Source organism: Mauremys mutica, unplaced genomic scaffold, assembly GCF_020497125.1.
Source record: "Mauremys mutica isolate MM-2020 ecotype Southern unplaced genomic scaffold, ASM2049712v1 Super-Scaffold_100403, whole genome shotgun sequence".
NCBI lineage: Eukaryota > Metazoa > Chordata > Testudines > Geoemydidae > Mauremys > Mauremys mutica.
Genome location: NW_025423331.1, coordinates 28,062 through 45,400, shown reverse-complemented (window position 1 = coordinate 45,400; position 17,339 = coordinate 28,062).

The following is a 17,339-nucleotide window of genomic DNA, read 5'->3' as shown; positions in this document are numbered from 1 at the left end:
TGCGTGGGAGTTCCCATTGGAGGAGCAGGTGAGTGTCTTTGTGTCTGTTTGTGTAGTGTTTGTCTCCCTCAGTAGAGGCCCGGAGGGGCAGACTGCTGAAGGGGCAGCCGAGCCTGGATTGGCTGAGCCCTGATTAGGGGGTGGAGCCAGGCTAGGAGGGGCCTATAAAAGCGGCCGCCCAGCCAGGCAGCGGCACAGCTGCGAGCAGCGGCACAGGAGGCAGCAAACAGAGCTGCTAACAGGGGAGTTTGCGTGGGAGTTCCCATTGGAGGAGCAGGTGAGTGTCTTTGTGTCTGTTTGTGTAGTGTTTGTCTCCCTCAGTAGAGGCCCGGAGGGGCAGACTGCTGAAGGGGCAGCCGAGCCTGGATTGGCTGAGCCCTGATTAGGGGGTGGAGCCAGGCTAGGAGGGGCCTATAAAAGCGGCCGCCCAGCCAGGCAGCGGCACAGCTGCGAGCAGCGGCACAGGAGGCAGCAAACAGAGCTGCTAACAGGGGAGTTTGCGTGGGAGTTCCCATTGGAGGAGCAGGTGAGTGTCTTTGTGTCTGTTTGTGTAGTGTTTGTCTCCCTCAGTAGAGGCCCGGAGGGGCAGACTGCTGAAGGGGCAGCCGAGCCTGGATTGGCTGAGCCCTGATTAGGGGGTGGAGCCAGGCTAGGAGGGGCCTATAAAAGCGGCCGCCCAGCCAGGCAGCGGCACAGCTGCGAGCAGCGGCACAGGAGGCAGCAAACAGAGCTGCTAACAGGGGAGTTTGCGTGGGAGTTCCCATTGGAGGAGCAGGTGAGTGTCTTTGTGTCTGTTTGTGTAGTGTTTGTCTCCCTCAGTAGAGGCCCGGAGGGGCAGACTGCTGAAGGGGCAGCCGAGCCTGGATTGGCTGAGCCCTGATTAGGGGGTGGAGCCAGGCTAGGAGGGGCCTATAAAAGCGGCCGCCCAGCCAGGCAGCGGCACAGCTGCGAGCAGCGGCACAGGAGGCAGCAAACAGAGCTGCTAACAGGGGAGTTTGCGTGGGAGTTCCCATTGGAGGAGCAGGTGAGTGTCTTTGTGTCTGTTTGTGTAGTGTTTGTCTCCCTCAGTAGAGGCCCGGAGGGGCAGACTGCTGAAGGGGCAGCCGAGCCTGGATTGGCTGAGCCCTGATTAGGGGGTGGAGCCAGGCTAGGAGGGGCCTATAAAAGCGGCCGCCCAGCCAGGCAGCGGCACAGCTGCGAGCAGCGGCACAGGAGGCAGCAAACAGAGCTGCTAACAGGGGAGTTTGCGTGGGAGTTCCCATTGGAGGAGCAGGTGAGTGTCTTTGTGTCTGTTTGTGTAGTGTTTGTCTCCCTCAGTAGAGGCCCGGAGGGGCAGACTGCTGAAGGGGCAGCCGAGCCTGGATTGGCTGAGCCCTGATTAGGGGGTGGAGCCAGGCTAGGAGGGGCCTATAAAAGCGGCCGCCCAGCCAGGCAGCGGCACAGCTGCGAGCAGCGGCACAGGAGGCAGCAAACAGAGCTGCTAACAGGGGAGTTTGCGTGGGAGTTCCCATTGGAGGAGCAGGTGAGTGTCTTTGTGGCTGTTTGTGTAGTGTTTGTCTCCCTCAGTAGAGGCCCGGAGGGGCAGACTGCTGAAGGGGCAGCCGAGCCTGGATTGGCTGAGCCCTGATTAGGGGGTGGAGCCAGGCTAGGAGGGGCCTATAAAAGCGGCCGCCCAGCCAGGCAGCGGCACAGCTGCGAGCAGCGGCACAGGAGGCAGCAAACAGAGCTGCTAACAGGGGAGTTTGCGTGGGAGTTAGTTAGCAGGGGGAGGTGGAAGGGGGCCGCGCCGTGTCCCCTGTGTTTCACTAGGTACAAGCACCGAGCGAGGCCAAGACAGCAGCAGCCATGAGCCAAGCAGCAGAGGACACACCAAGGATGAGAGCATGCAGCAGCTGCGGTATGTACCTGGTTCTAGCAGGGGACCCAGAGCAGTACTATGTATGCATGAAGTGTCGCCTAATAGAGCTGCTGGAGGAAAAGATCCAGGGCCTAGAGCTGCAGGTAGAAACCCTGATAGAGAATAGAAGGGGGTTCGAGCAGCTGATGGAGCAATGGCAGGCAGTAACTGAAGGGGAACGCCCAGGGGCACAGGTGGGAGCAGGGGCTAAGGCCAGTGAGGGGGGACCACCAGACGAGGAGGATGGGCGGTGGAAGCATGTGACTGTGAGAAGCAGGCCGAGGAAAAGGAGAGCCAGTGAGGGGGAAATAGAGCTAAGGAACAGGTTTGAAGGTTTGGAGAATGAGGAAGGGGTAAAGAATATGGTAGCTGATGGTGGGAGGCCAAGGAAAAAGAGACGAGCGGCCAGTCCCATAGATAGAGGGGAGGAGTCTATGGAGGCAACACCAAGTTTGGGTCAGGGGAGATTACAGGATGGCTTAAGGGGAACCACAAGGGAAGATAGGAATGGAAGGAGCTTGCAACCAGGGGGAACGGGGGATAGGTTAGAGGACCGCACTGTCCCCAGGCAAAGGCAGGTCTACGTGATTGGGGACTCCATACTGAGAAGGTTGGACAGGCCTGTGACCAGGGCCGATCCGGAGAACAGAAGGGTGTGCTGTCTACCGGGCGCTAAAATACGGGATGTGGACCTGAGGTTGAAAAGGATCCTAAGAGGAGCAGGTAAGAACCCTTTGATCATCCTTCATGTGGGAACGAATGATACTGCTAGATTCTCGCTAGACAGGATCAAGGGAGACTATGCCAGGTTGGGTAAGACGCTTAAGGAAATTGAGGCTCAGGTGATCTTCAGTGGGATCCTACCTGTCCCTAGGGAAGGGCGCCAAAGGGGTGAGAGAATCCTGACAATTAATAGTTGGCTGAGAGAGTGGTGTTACAAGGAGGGCTTTGGGATGTATGGGCACTGGGAGGCTTTTGGGGACAGACAACTGTTCTCACGGGATGGGCTCCACCTAAGTAGGGAAGGAAGTAGACTTCTAGGAGGGAGGCTGGCTCATCTGATTAAAAGAGCTTTAAACTAGACACTGGGGGGAGACGGTTGGGAGAGGCCCTGGTGCACTCCACGCCAAATTTATACATTGGGAGTGAGAACAAGAAGATAACAACAGATATAGCCAGAGGGGGACGGTTAGGTGTAAGGAAGAGGGGGGGGACAGATACTAGATCGACAGGTCATACTGGTAGTACTGTGTCCCTACCGAGCGGGGTGAGAAGAGTGAGAGGAGCCCAACAGCAAAAGGTAGGATGTTTGTTCACCAATGCGAGAAGCTTAGGTAATAAAATGGAGGAACTAGAGCTCCTGGTCCGAGAATTGAAACCGGATATCGTAGGAATAACCGAAACATGGTGGAACGATAGCCATGACTGGAGTACAGGTATGGAAGGGTATGTGCTGTTTAGAAAAGACCGATGCAAAGGTAAAGGTGGGGGAGTAGCATTGTATATCAATAATGAGGTGAAATGTAATGAAATAACTAGCAATGCAATGGTTAATACGGAGTCTGTGTGGGCAATGGTCACATTAGGGAAGAAAACTACCAGAGCCTCACCCGGGATAGTGATTGGGGTGTGCTATAGACCGCCAGGATCTAGCTTGGAGACGGATAGAGAGCTCTTTAATGTTTTTAAGGAGGTAAACACTAATAGGAACTGCTTGATCATGGGAGACTTTAACTTCCCAGATATAGATTGGGAAACAAATGCTAGTAATAACAATAGGGCTCAGCTTTTCCTAGACGTGATAGCTGATGAATTCCTCCATCAAGTGGTTGCTGAACCGACGAGGGGGGATGCCATTTTAGATCTGATTTTGGTGAGTAATGAGGACCTTGTTGAGGAAATAGTTGTAGGGGACAACCTTGGCTCGAGTGATCACGAGCTAATTCGTTTCAAAATTAATGAGAGAATAATCAATATTGCATCTGAGACTAGGGTTTACGATTTCAAAAGGGCTAACTTTACTAAATTAAGACGACTAGTTAGGGAAGAGGACTGGACCAACATATTTAGGAATCTAAAGGTAGATGACGCCTGGGGTTACTTCAGGATGAAATTGCAGGAGTTGTCAGAGGCATGTATCCCGAGAAAGGGAAAACGGCTCGTAGGTAGCAGTTTTAGACCGAGCTGGATGACCAAGCGTCTTAGAGGGGTCATTAAGAAAAAACAGAAAGCGTACCGGGAGTGGAAAATGGGAGGGATCAGCAAAGAAACCTACCTTATTGAGGTCAGAGGGTGTAGGGATGCAGTGAGAAAGGCAAAGCGACGGGTGGAGATGGACCTAGCGAAGGGGATTAAAACCAATAGCAAAAGGTTTTTTAGCCATATAAATAGGAAGAAAACCAAAAGGAAGAAGTGGGACCGCTTAAAACTTTAAACGGAGTGGAGATTAGGGATAATCTTGGAATGGCACAATATCTGAATGAATATTTTGCCACGGTCTTTAATGAGGCTAATGAAGGGCTAAGGAATAGTGATAGAGGGACCGATGGGAATGAAGATATGGGGGTAGACATTACGGTATCTGAGGTGGAGGCCAAACTTGAACAGCTTAACGGAAGTAAATCGGGGGGCCCGGATAATCTTCATCCTAGAATATTAAGGGAATTGGCGAGTGATATTGCTAGCCCGTTAGCGATGATTTTTAATAAATCTCTAAATTCGGGGATTGTACCGTTGGACTGGAGATTAGCTAATGTAGTTCCTATATTCAAGAAGGGGAAAAAAAGTGACCCGGGTAACTACAGGCCTGTTAGTTTAACATCTGTAGTATGCAAAGTAATGGAAAAATTTTTGAAAGAGAGAGTGGTTAAGGAGCAGGAGGCCGATGACAACTGGGATAGATTACAGCATGGATTTACGAAAGGTAGATCGTGCCAAACCAATCTGATCTCCTTCTTTGAGAAAGTAACAGATTTTTTGGACAAGGGAAATGCGGTGGATCTAATATATCTGGATTTCAGCAAGGCGTTTGATACGGTACCGCATGAGGAATTATTGGTTAAATTGGAAAAGATGGGGATCGAAATGAAGATCCAGAGGTGGATAAGGAGTTGGTTAAAGGGGAGACTGCAGAGGGTAGTACTGAAAGGGGAACTGTCAGGTTGGAGGGGGGTTACCAGTGGAGTTCCTCAAGGTTCGGTTTTGGGTCCTATTTTATTCAATCTATTTATTGCTGACCTGGGAACCAAGAGTAGGAGTGGGCTGATAAAGTTTGCGGACGACACCAAGTTGGGAGGTATTGCCAATTCGGAGAAGGATCGGGATATCCTCCAGGGAGATTTGGATGACCTTGTAAACTGGAGTATTAGTAACAGGATGAAATTCAATAGTGAGAAGTGTAAGGTTATGCATTTAGGGATGACTAACAAGAATTTTAGTTATAAGCTAGGGACGCACCAGTTGGAAGTAACGGAGGAGGAGAAGGACCTGGGAGTCCTGGTTGATCGTAGGATGACTATGAGTAGGCAATGTGATGTGGCCGTTAAAAAAGCTAATGCGGTCTTGGGTTGCATTAGGCGGGGTATTTCTAGTAGGGATAAGGAAGTGCTAGTCCCGTTATATAAGGCGTTGGTGAGACCTCATTTGGAGTATTGTGTGCAGTTTTGGTCTCCCATGTTTAAGAAGGATGAGTTAAAACTGGAACGGGTACAAAGAAGGGCCACTAGAATGATCCGAGGAATGGAAGGCCTGTCGTATGACAGGAGACTTGAGGAGCTCGGTTTGTTTTCCTTAACCAAAAGAAGGATAAGGGGAGATATGATTGCACTCTTTAAATATATCAGAGGGATAAATACCAGGGAAGGAGAGGAATTATTTCAGCTCAGTGCTAATGTAGACACGAGGACAAACGGATATAAATTGTCAGTCAGGAAATTTAGGCTTGAAATTAGACGAAGGTTTCTAACCATCAGGGGAGTGCAATACTGGAACAGCCTACCGAGGGAAACAGTAGGGGCGAAGGACCTCCATGACTTTAAGATCAAGCTAGATAAGTTTATGGAGGAGATGGTATAATAGGATAACGGGCTTAGTCAATAGGTCAATTAAGTGCCAAACTGGTACTAAATTGGGTCAATGATATGATATTCTTAACCTCTTTCAGAGGGTATGGCTGGAGAGTCTTGCCCGCATGCTCGGGGTTCAGCTGACCGCCATATTTGGGGTCGGGAAGGAATTTTCCTCCAGGGCAGATTGGCAGTGTCCCTGGAGGTTTTTCGCCTTCCTCCGAAGCATGGGGCAGGGGTCGCTTGCTAAAAGAGTGGGTAGATCGGCTAATGTGGCCTGCATCTTGCAGGAGGTCAGACTAGATGATCATAATGGTCCCTTCTGATCTTGAATTCTATGATTCTATGATTAAAAAGGGGATAGAGAATAAGACTGACTATATTATTACCCTTATATAACTCCATGGTATGCCCACATCTTGAATTCTATGTACAGATGTGGTCTCCTCATCTCAAAAAAGATATACTGGCATTAGAAAAGGTTCAGAGAAGGGCAATTAAAATGATTAGGGGTTTGGAACGGGTCCCATATGAGGAGAGATTAAAGAGGCTAGGGCTTTTCAGCTTGGAAAAGAGGAGACTAAGAGGGAATATGATAGAGGTATATAAAATCATGAGTGATGTGGAGAAAGTAGATAAGGAAAAGTTATTTATTTAATCCCATAATACAAGAACTAGGGGCCACCAAATTAAATTATAGGCAGCAGGTTTAAAACAAATAAAAGGAAGTTTTTCTTCACACAGCGCACCATTAACCTGTGAAACTCCTTACCTGAGGAGGTTGTGAAGGCTAGGACTATAACAGGGTTTAAAAGAAAACCTCCATGAATTTATCCAGTTAAGTCCATTAATGGCTATTAGCCAGGATGGGTAAGGAATGGTGTCCCTAGCCTCTGTTTGTCAGAGGATGGAGATGGATGGCAGGAGAGAGATCACTTGATCATTGTCTGTCCGGTTTACTCCCTGGGCTGCTTCTGCTCTACAACTATAATTGTCTTTTTACACCAAAATCACTAACTTGAGCAGCCAATTCCATGTACAGTCCTAGTGGATGTAAGGCACAGGTAACTTTTGCCTCAGGGTAGCTTGTTGGCATCAACCCTCTCTCCCCCACCTGGAGCTGATGAAATTCCTGGCTGGAGGGACACACGCTCCTACAAGTCAAAAGGAAAGGAGCTGATAGAAAAGATCACAGGACTGATCCCAAAGAAGGGTGAACTGCAAAAGTCAGAAGCAGGCAACTCATCCGGCAGAGCTGAGAGACCACAGTGAAGATGGTGCAAAGATCACTATATTGGAATTAGCAAATGTGATTTTTTTTAAAACAAATCTTTGGGAAGCCCTAATAAAGGCATTTCTTACAGTTCTCTCTGATTGGGATTTTCTGATCTCTAATAGGGAATGACATCTGATTGAAGCTTTTCCCAAATGCAGAGCATGTGTAGGGTCTCTCTCCACTGTGGATTCTACGATGTCTGACAAAGTCTGAGTGCTCAGTGAAACTTTTCCCGCACTCAGAGCACGTGTAGGGGATCTCTCATGTGTGGATTCTCTGATGTGTGATAAGATTTGAGCGCCGACTGAAGCGTTTCCCGCACTCAGAGCATGTGTACGGCATCTCTCCTGTGTGGATTCTCTGATGTGTAATAAGGTGTGAGCGCCGGTTGAAGCTTTTCCCGCACTCAGCGCACGTGTAGGGCTTCTCCCCTGTGTGGATTCTCTGATGTGTGATAAGGTTTGAGCGCTGACCAAAGCTTTTCCCGCACTCAGAGCATGTGTAGGGCTTCTCCCCTGTGTGGATTCTCTGATGTGTGATAAGGTGACAACACAGACTGAAGCTTTTCCCACACTCAGAGCACGTGTAGGGCGTCTCCCCTGTGTGGATTCTCTGATGTCTGATAAGGTCCGAGTTCTGACTGAAGCCTTTCCCGCACTCAGAGCATGTGTAGGGCTTCTCCCCTGTGTGGATTCTCTGATGTGTGATAAGGTTTGAGCGCCGATTGAAGCTTTTCCCGCACTCAGAGCACGTGTAGAGCGTCCCGCCTGTGTGGATTCTCTGATATGTGATAAGGACTGAGCGCTGACTGAAGCTTTCCCCGTACTCCTGGCATGTGTAGTGTGTCTCTTCCAAGTTGATTCTCTCATGTGTAATAAGGGCTGAGTGGCTACTGAAGTTCTCCTCTGGCCTCTGCTGAGTCTCAGATGCTTTTACTTTTTCTCGGAGTGCACAACTCCTGGAAACATTCCCTTTGGGTCTTCCTGATAACGTCCCATGTGGCTGTCCTTGCTCAGCATCTTCCTGCTGGGGTTTCTGCTCCTCATTCTCACGCACCATCCTATCACCTGATGGGAGACAGAGAGAATCCAGACATAGGTCACTCCCTGTGCCTGAGAGAAAGGAAATCTCAGAGAGAGGAATGGAAAAAGGGGGGAACAAACCAAAATATGTGCAGGAGAGATCAAAACTATCAGGAGCTGATTTTCCCCAGAGGAGAGAGGAAGGGATCAGTTTTGGTCTGCATTTCACCAGAACATGCAGGGGAAAGTGGGATCAGGTAGGAATCTGCTGCCAGTTGTTAGTCAGGATAGGTGGGAAGCCATGAGTGACATTTGCCTAATTATTCCACATCTGCAGGGAACAATCCTGAACTTGGAGAGCTCACAAGGTCTTTGTGCGGCATCCCAAATGTTTCCTGTATTCACGGACAGTTTTTGACTTGCTTTAACCAAGTCCTCACCTGCGCAGGCAGCTCTCGGGACCACTTCTTTCTCAGAACCCTGGAGGTCCGGGACCCACGGCTCTTCCCCTCGTTCCAGCTGTGAGACCACATCAGGTTTGGAATTTAGAAACCCTATGCCAGACAAAGAAAACAAGGGAGGTCGGTGGAATTTGTGGGATACTTGTCACAAAGAATAGTCCATGGTTTTAAGCTCAGATCATTTTTAAGCAGTAACATCCCAAGGCCAGCTTCCTTGGCTCCAAGTGGCAGGAGAGTTATTATTATTATTAATCATACGCATTACCTAGTGCTTAAGGACCAACTAACAGTGTGTCTCCGTTGTGCTAGGCACAGTACAAATGCAGAATAGTAGATGGCCCATGCTCTGAAGAATTTGCAGTCTAAATAGACAAGACAGACACAGCACGGGGGAAGGGGTAGAACCCTGTTAGAATAGAGATATTCAGGCCTGCCTGCAAAGCCTATATTTTAAGAACTTAGGCGTATTTTTATCACTTAGCTAGTTACAGGAGTATGAAAACAAAGAATCAAAATCACAGTCTGCCTGTGAATGGGCCTTCTCTCACTAGGACAGCCTGAGGCCTTGTTCTTAGGCTAAGGCCTTTGGCTAAGCACCAGGGGCAGCCATAAGCTGGGAAGCGAAGGGTCATATCCTCACATCCCAAACCAGTCACACTGAAATAAGGTGCTATTGGGCTGTTAGGAACTCGATCCTGTCCAGATCTTAAGATGGTTAAAGAAACCTTAATTTGATAGCATTCTGTCTGGCAAGAAATCCCTTATCAATGGTTGTGGTTGTGAAACCCTCATTTCTGTATTGCTTTATCTTTATGGCCACCACTTTTACATTGTTAATCAGTCTGGTTCTCTTATTGTTTCTCTCTCCTGTATAATTAATGTTGCCAGGTGTAAGTTAATTAGGGTAGTGGTTTATAATTGGTTAGAGCAGGAGTAGGCAACCTATGGCGGCACACGAGTTGATTTTCAGTGGCACTCACACTGCCCATGTCCTGGCCACCGGTCCAGAAGGCTCTGCATATTAATTTAATTTTAAATGAAGCTTCTTAAACATTTTAAAAACCTTACTGACTTTGCATACAATAGTTTAATTATGTATTATAGACTTATAGAAAGAGACTTTCTAAAAACGTTAAAATGTATTATTGGCACATGAAATCTTAAATTAGAGTAAATAAATGAAGACTCAGCACACCACTTCTGAAAGGTGGCCGACGCCTGGGTTAGAGAATTATGTCACAATATGTTAGAATTGTTTAGTTAAATTTCAGCACAATGATTGGTTAAGGTATAGCTGAGAATATTACTCTATAAATGGGGTCAAACAGGAGGGGGGAAGGAAATTGGAATCATAGAATATCAGGGTTGGAAGGGACCTCAGGAGGTCATCTAGCCCCACCCCTGCTCAAAGCAGGACCAATCCCCAACTAAATCATCCCAGCCAAGGCTTTGTCAAGCCTGACCTTAAAAACCTCTAAGGAAGGAGATTCCACCACCTCCCTAGGGAACCCATCCCAGGGCTTCACCACTCTCCTAGTGAAATAGTGTTTCCTAATATCCAACCTAAACCTCCCCCATTGCAACTTGAAATCATTACTCTTTGTTCTTTCATCTGCTACCACTGAGAACAGTCTAGATCCATCCTCTTTGGAACCCCCCTTCAGGTAGTTGAAGGCTGCTATTAAATCCCCCCTCATTCTTCTCTTCTGCAGGCTAAACAATCCCAGTTCCCTCACCCTCTCCTCAGAAGTCATGTGTTCCAGTCCCCTAACCATTTTTGTTGCCCCCCGCTGGATGCTTTCCAATTTTTCCACATCCTTCTTATAGTGCTGGGCCCAAAACTGGACACAGTGCTCCAGATGAGGCCCCATGAATGTCGAATGTTGATTAGGGGGAGAACGGGAACAGGGACACAGGCAAGGCTCTGCGGCATCAGAGCTGGGAAGGAAACACTGGGGAACAGACTGTATCGGCATATAGAGATAAGCCCGACTGGCGTGAAGGGCTTCGGAATATGTAATCTTATAGGTGTAAAAATTGTACAGACTATACCACCCTGTGACATCATCGACGAAGTGCCCATTTGTGCCTGGGTAGGGGCCCTGCTCTGGGAGGGAGGATGCAGCAAGGACTCAGGATCGGTGGCCGGGGTCGCTGTGCATAGAGATGGGGAGGTTATATGGGGAGGGGGGTAATGAGTGGGAGAGGGAGGTCAAGAGTTAAAATAATAATATTTGGGGAAAAAATGTATAATAAAGTGAAACTGAACAGAAATAAAACTGGAGTGGAGGCTCTAAAGCAACAAGGCTTCGGTAGGGATTTGGGGTTAAAGGTCTGGGATCCCCCACAGCTCTAGATCCCCAAACCTCTCCTCCCTCCCACTGACCCACCCACCCCACTTCCTGGGTGCCCTTCCTCCACACTCCCCTCCCCTTCTTCCCATTACTCTCAGCCAGCACCACCTCCCGGCACCTTGGGAGCATCTTCTGTTCCCTCCTCGTCTCTCACAACCTCATCTCTCCTTTCTCCATCTTACCTCTAACCCTGCACACACCTTCCCCATGTCCAGACACCACAGAATTATCTACTCCCCCTCTTCTCCTCCTCTCACATGGCTCTGTTCTCCTTTCACCTTTGGGCTCCTGAATGACAACATTATACTCTCTTCTATCAAAAGAGGAGCTAATCTGACTGTCACACAAGCCATGCATTGGTCACACACCTATTTACTCAATTTAGAATTCTACAGGCAGCATATTTTCCTCTTAAAATGAGGAAAAGGCATGAAAGCTACAGTTATTAATGTAGTTATGAATGTAGCCAATAAGGATACATTCAATGCAATTTTAAAATGTCTGATGGCACCAAAAAGGCACACGTCCAAAAATTATACTAGTGGGTGGGAGATAAGGCAAAAGATAAGGGTGGGGGGGGGGGGGGCAAGGAAACTTGTATGATGAATAAAGGTATAAAGATATTACTACTCAGGTTCTTCAGAGACCCCACAGCTTCTAATAACCCAGGAGACAGGACTCCTTACCCAGCGAGGTCACCGTCTCATAGTTCTCCTGCATGACATCCCTGTAGAGGGCTCTCTGAACAGGGTCCAGCAGAGCCCATTCCTCTCTGGTGAAATACACAGCCACCTCCTCGAAAGTCACCAACTCCTGAAAGAGCAAGAGTCCAACACTCAGTACCTGCTGCCCCACTCACAATCCCACTATTCACGGAACAGCAGCACCAGGTAAATGGAAGCTCCGGGAGGCACATGTTAACAGAGTCCCACCCCACCTTGCCTAGAGCAGCCAGGAAGCATCAGAGGGTAGAATGAGAGAACCTTTGCGTCTCCCAGCTGACAGATGGAGGCAGGGTCGTCACATTTATCACATACCTACTAGCCAGAGTTTGATATAGGAGATGGGGCTGGCTCTGGACCCTACTAATGGCTCCCTGGTAGGAAACACTCTCCAAATAAAATATAAGGAAGAAAAGGGAAGTCAGTAGTAAAGAATATTAGTTAGAACAGGGGTAGGCAACCTATGGCACGGGTGCTGAAGGCAGCACGCAAGCTGATTTTCAGTGGCACTCACAATGCCCGGGTCCTGGCCACCAGTCCGGGGAGGCTCTGCATTTTAATTTCATTTTAAATGTAGTTTCTTAAACATTTTAAAAGCCTTATTTACTTTTCATACAACAATAGTTTAGTTATATATATTATAGACAGAGAAAGATCTTCTAAAAATGTTAAAATGTATTACTGGCCCACTCAAAACCTTAAATTAGAGTGAATAAATGAAGACTTCTGAAAGGTTGCTCACCCTGAGTTAGAAGGTCAGAATTGTAGAAAATTGATAAGGGAAGCTATCAGAAATCAATGAGCAATCAATGAAAATAAGAAGGAAGTTTTGAAAAGTATATTAATCCTAACAACGGTAGTGATAAATTACTAGACGGAAATGGCAGAATTATCAAAAATAATGCAGAAGAGGTAAAAGTGTTCAATAAATATTTCTCTCCTGGATTTGGAGAAAAACAGATGCTGTACTCATATCATAAGATGTTGACGACGACACTCTTTCCATTCCAACAAGAACTCACAAGGACATTAAACAGCAGCTATTACAGTTAGACATGTTTAAATAAGCAGGTCCAGATAACTTGTATCCAAGAGTTTTTAAAGACCTGGTGGAGGAGCGTGGTGGACTATTAATGTTGATTGTAATTAGGACTTGGAAAACTGGGGAAATTCCAGAAGACTAGAATTAAGCTAATGCAGTGCCAGCCAATACTAAAAAGTGTAAAAGAGATGACCTAGCTAATTACAAGAGTGTCAGTCTGATATCAATACTGAGCAAAATAATGGAGCAGTCGATACTGGATTTAGTTAATAAAGAATTAAAGGAAGGTAATATAATTAGTACCTATTAACAAAGGTTTAGAGAAAATAGATCCTATCAAACTAACTGGATATCCTTATTAGATGAGATCAAAAGTTTGGTTGCAGCTAATATTATTGATGTAATATATCTAGACTTCTGTAAGGAATATGACTTGATTCAGCACAATATTTTGACTAAAAATAAACACGGCATACATTAAATAGATTAAAAACTGGGATTGTAAATGGGGAACCATGGTCGAGTGGATTTATTTCTAGCGGGTTCCCACAAGGATTGCTTTTTGCCCGTGTGCTATTTAACATTCTTATCAATGACCTAGAACAGAATATAAAATCATCACGGATAAAGTTTGCAGTTACCACAAAGATTGCGGGTGGTGGTAACTAATGAAGTGCCAGTAGATTCAAGCTCCAGCACTGGGAGTCTGGGAAGTAGTCCCAGCCCTGGCTGGAGGGTTATTTCCTGTTCCACAAAGAGAAGTTCCATTCCCAAATCCCGTGCCTTGAAATTAGGCCCTATCTGACACTACACCCCATATTCAGCATAGTGGTATGGTTATAATATGATTAGGACATAATTATGATGCATTTTGTGCAAGATGCGTCATGTGCTGAATATGATTATCCTATTTGTGTGCATGCAACATGTTTGTATTTGAAGTTATGGATATTGACTCTGTATCTGTATTTCAAATGTGCTTACTCTGGGTAACACCCACAACGACCCTTTCAGGTACAACAAAGAAGCCAGACAGTGTTCATGGCTCATCAACAAAGACAATGGACCATGGAAGAGCTGAGCCTTCTTGTGAATGTTTCAGCCAACATATGAGTCATGGCTACTATGACTCAGCAGGACATGCTAGTGCATGTGACCAGACCATTTGACACTCAACTCCATTTTGGTACCTGTATTTTTCCACAAACTGGACTGGGAACTGAGTTTGGAACAAAGGGTTCCTGCCATATGGAAAAGCTACATAAGGTGGGGTGTGATGGCATCCCTTGGCCTCATTCCCCACACAAGCGAACTCCTGGAAACACCTGAGGAACAAAGACTGAACTGGGGGAACTGCTGCTCCCAGGGTAAAGGGATTTCTAGCTTGTGTATGGAAACTTGGGGGACTGCTTGAACCATCAGTCAGGGTGAGAAATTGCTAATTCAAATTCTATCCATCTAGTATGTTAGGCTTAGGGTACGTCTACACTACGGGACTATTCCGAATTTGCATAAACCGGTTTTGTAAAACAGATTTTATAAAATCGAGTGCGCGCGGCCACACTAAACACATTAAATCGGTGGTGTGCGTCCATGGTCCGAGGCTAGCGTCGATTTCTGGAGCGTTGCACTGTGGGTAGCTATCCCGTAGCTATCCCATAGTTCCCGCAGCCTCCCCCGCCCCTTGGCATTTCCAGGTTGAGATCCCAGTGCCTGATGGGGCAAAAATCATTGTCGCGGGTGGTTCTGGGTAAATGTCGTCAGTCACTCCTTCCTCTGGGAAAGCAACGGCAGACAAGCATTTCGCGCCTTTTTTCCCTTGATTGCCCTGGCAGATGCCATAGCATGGCAATCATGGAGCCTGTTTTGCCTTTTGTGACCGTCACCGTATGTGTACTAGATGCCGCTGACAGAGGCGATTCAGCAGCGCTACACAGCAGTATGCTTTTGCTTTTGCATGACAGCAGAGATGGTTATCAGCCATACTGTACCATCTACCAATCCATAAATTGGTAATAAGATGATCATGGCTACCAGTCCTTTTGCACTGTTCCATTTGCTGCTGTCATAAGTGCCCCTGGCTGCTCTTAGCCAGGGGCGCAAAAGCCAAAATTGGGAATGACTCCCAGAGTCAATCCCTCCTTTTTGGTATCTAAAAATAGAATCAGTCCTGCCTAGAATATGGGCAAGTGTACTAGAGAACCACTGTATCAGAGAGCACAGCTGCTCTGTGTCAGATCCTGCAGAAATTATGAGCTGTATGCTATTCACAGGAGGTGTGCCTGCAACAACCCCACCTGTTGATTCCGTTCTTCCCCCAGCCTTCCTGGGCTACTGTAGCATTGTCCCCCCCACTTGTGTGATGAAGTAATAAAGAATGCAGGAATAAGACACACTGACTTGTTAGTGAGAAATGAGTGGAAGGCAGCCTCCAGCTGCTATGATAGTCCAGTCAGGACAGTAAGGAGTGTGGAGCAGAGGAGCCCAGCATCCCTCTGCTAGTCGAGGGGCAATTGAATCTCTTTTTTACACATGAAGGGTGGGGGCTGACAGAGCTCAGCCCCCTGTTGCTATGACGACAATGGTTATCAGCCATACTGTACCATCTACCAGGAAAAATTAGGACCAGGCACCCTTGATCGACCTCACCGATGCTGGTACGCATGGTTACCAGTCCTTTTGCACTGCCCCATGTGCCAATAGCCTGATGATGACGATGGGTATCAATCTTATTGTACCATCAGCCACCCATGGCGTGGGGGGAGCAAGGATGTTGGTGTTGAGTGCTGCAGCATCGTGTCTATCTGCAGCATTCAGTAAAGATAGGGTGACATGTAAAAGAGTCAAGAGAGGATTGTTTTCCCTTTCACTTCTGGGGGTGGGTGAGGGGGTGCGTAAATTGCCGAGCTATGCCCTGACCCACCGCGGACACTGTGTTTGACCCTAGAAGCATTTGGAGCTCAGCCAAGAATGCAAATACTTTTCGGAGACTGCAAGAACTGTGGGATAGCTTGAGTCCTCCAGGCCATGAGCGTCCATTTGATTCTTTGGCTTTCCGTTACGCTTGTCACGCAGCAGTGAGCTGAGTCCCTGCTACGGCGTCTGTCTGGAGATTTTTTAAAAATGATTTTGAATTTTGTCTTCCGTAACGGAGCGCTGATAGAACAGATTTGCCTGCCCTTACAGCGATCACATCCGCATGGTCCATGCCGGAGCTCTTTCTTTATTTTGATTTTTAACTGCCTCGCCACACGTGCTGATCGGAGCTCCACGCTGGGCAAACAGGAAATATTCAAAAGTTCACGGGGCTTTTCCTGTCTACCTGGCCACTACATACGAGTTCAGATTGCTGTCCAGAGCGGTCAGTGGTGCACTGTGGGATACCACCCGGAGGCCAATACCGTCGATCTGCGGCCACACTAACCCTAATCCGATATGGTAATACCGATACTAGCGCTACTCCTCTCGTTAGGGAGGAGTACAGAAACCGGTTTAAAGAGCCCTTTATATCGATATAAAGGGCCTCTTAGTGTGGACGGGTGTGGCGTTAAATCGGTTTAACGCTCCTAAAACCGGTTTAAACGCGTAGTGTAGACCAGGCCTTAGTTTGAGTTTTTGGTTATCTGCTAAGTAATCTGCTTTGATCTGTTTGCTATCACTTAGAATTGTTGGGATATGTTAGGGTTCAGTAAAAGAGCTGGGAAGCTGCTAATGTGCTGACATGCATTGGGGACAAAGGCATAAGCAGGCAGTAATTCTTTGCTTAACAATTAAGTTGCCATATTTTTCCTCTCTCTATTGCTTGTAAGAATTGACATTGATGCAGCTGCATGAGAAATGTAGTTGCTGGAATGAATGTCCTTTGTGTGAAAGAAGGTAAAAGAAATGTTACCTCCCCCTCCCTTCCTTTCCCAGCTACATAAACAAGCCCTGGCTTATGACGCCTTCGTCCCGCCCCGAGAACTGCTCATTGACCCTTCCTCCATACCCCGAGAACTGCTGTTTAGGGAAATTTGTGGCAACACATTATTGCAAAGAACGGTATTTTCAAAGTAAAAACGCCTCTATGATACTGTGACAGTGGATAGGGGTGGGTATACTAATTGTATGAGCGTTTCTACTACTTAATAAGGGGTTCTGGGGTGTTGTTAATGGATGTAGATGTTTACATACAAACTTAGATAAAAGACATGTGATGTAACTAATCCAGTGCTTACTTGATAGTTGGGTCAAGGGGAACAAGTAACACAATAAAGAAGCCTGTATTCATATCCGCTTCTGGATCAACAGGCTCCTTTTTTGTTCTAACAATAATTACTTAAAATCTACCTTTCTGCCATTAATAAACTTGTTTTATGCTTTATCTTAATCAGTGCATTTTGAGTGAAGTGTTTGGGGAAAAGCTGAGCTTGGTTAGCACTGGCTTGTTGTGCACATCTTTCCCATATCGAGGGGAAGGCGAACTATATTAATGAGCTTACATTATACAGATCCCTGTGCA